The sequence below is a fragment of the Vombatus ursinus genome, unplaced genomic scaffold (genome assembly GCF_900497805.2).
Source record: "Vombatus ursinus unplaced genomic scaffold, bare-nosed wombat genome assembly UNPS02005353.1, whole genome shotgun sequence".
In the NCBI taxonomy this organism is placed as follows: domain Eukaryota; kingdom Metazoa; phylum Chordata; class Mammalia; order Diprotodontia; family Vombatidae; genus Vombatus; species Vombatus ursinus.
In genome coordinates, this window is record NW_020945131.1 from 10,504 (window position 1) to 12,295 (window position 1,792).

Consider the following 1,792-nt stretch of genomic DNA (forward strand, 5'->3'; position numbering starts at 1 on the left):
GAAATAACTTTCACATCCATTTTCTTATTTTATCCTGGCAACAATTTTGTGATGTAGGCGGGGCAGATATTTTATCTTCCCATTTTATAGGTGAGGAAACAGGCTTAGAACAGTTTAAGTGGTCTGCCCCAAATCATGGAAATATTAAGTGGCAGAACCAGGACTCAAATCCAGTTCTTTTGAGTATAAAACCAGTAGCCCTTCTATTAAATCAAGCTTCTACTGCATTGCATGAGGAGATCAAGAATCTGGAAGTTTCTGCAGGAGGATCATAGTAACAAAAAGGCCTTGGGAACATGAGAGTGCTAAGACAGAGAGGATGCATAGAAGAGGGTGGAAATAAAGGTGAGGGTTTTCTTTTGGGGGGGGAGGGTTAGGACAACTAGAGGTGAAAGGGGGAGAAAAGGTCTGAAAACAAACTTTACTTAATTCACAAATTTATCTGTGCCTGGAGAGGGCCCTAGGAGAGCTTAGCAGGGAGAGCAAGCTGGTAGGGAAGATATTTAGAGGCAGCTGTCTTTCCAGTGCTTCTTAAGTCACACCAAAATTTCTGAATTTTTTTTCTTCGGGACCCCCCAGATATCTAATTATTCACTGGTTGTTCCTCTTGTTTATTGCTTGAGAGATGAAAACATGAAATAAACCAATTGAGTTTCCTTCCTTGGTCCTGGAGCCCTCAGCAATCTGGCGGTCAACATTTGGCCACCAGAGGGCCCCTGGAACCTAGATTTGACTCTAGATGTTTGTCAATAGATGGCTGCTGTTGTCAATAGGTTGATGATTATTCAGGCCAACGTGTTCCAGCCTAAACCCTCACTCCCCATACTCCTTCAGAATAAGGAATGTATTTTTGGATCAGGTTAAAAAACAAACAAACATTAGCAAAGAACTGCCTAGTTTGTAAAATTTAGAAATAAACTACATGGTGATTTCAGAAAACTTAATTCTACATACTTTTAGAAAACTCACCTTCACTTTTTCCAGTCAATCACTTTACCCACTCTCCTTCTTCCCATTTATCAATTCATGCATATTCTCAGATACTGACCTACCTATGATTTTGGGTGTTTTTTTGTGCCTCTGTGCATATATACATTTGCATAGTCATAGAATCTGAGAATTGGAATTGACTTTATTTGTTAGGAACCAGGAGCTAACCGAGACTTCTAAGTAACTCAGATCACAGATCATAGAATCTGGTGAGTAATCTGTAAATAATCACATTCTCCTCTTTCTCCTCCTCCCACCACTGTAGCAGGGCCACAGATACTCACCTCTGAGTTTCCTTCAAAGTAGTGACTCTGAGTGAATACAGTATGAGATCTTGGTGGGACCATTTTCTTGAGGGTCACTGCGCTCATAGCATCTGCTGGTTGGACAGACTTTTTCTTCCTGTCACGTGTCCTATTCTCAGTCAGGATCCTAGAAATTGATTTAGTTCAGGCATATTGTCGCTGGAAGAGTGGGATTCCTCTGGGAAGAGAATTTTTATGGGTCTAAAGCAATGCAAAGGTATTCAACTAGAAAAAGGACTGGAGGTTGAAGGAGATTTTCATTTAGCCTAAAGCGCCAGCCGTAAACTTTAGAGGTCCTATTCCTATTCTTCTATCTACTACTGAAAGAAGAGGGGCAATCCAGGGGAATCAGTCCAATGGAGGAATACATTTCACAAAAAGTCTCCAGAAAAATAAAAATCCACAGGACTTTTGGGCATAAACTGTGTCAAGTTAGGTCTCTCTTATCCTGTTGTTGTTTACGTGATTTTTTTCCTCCATCTGGGTCGTTGATAAAA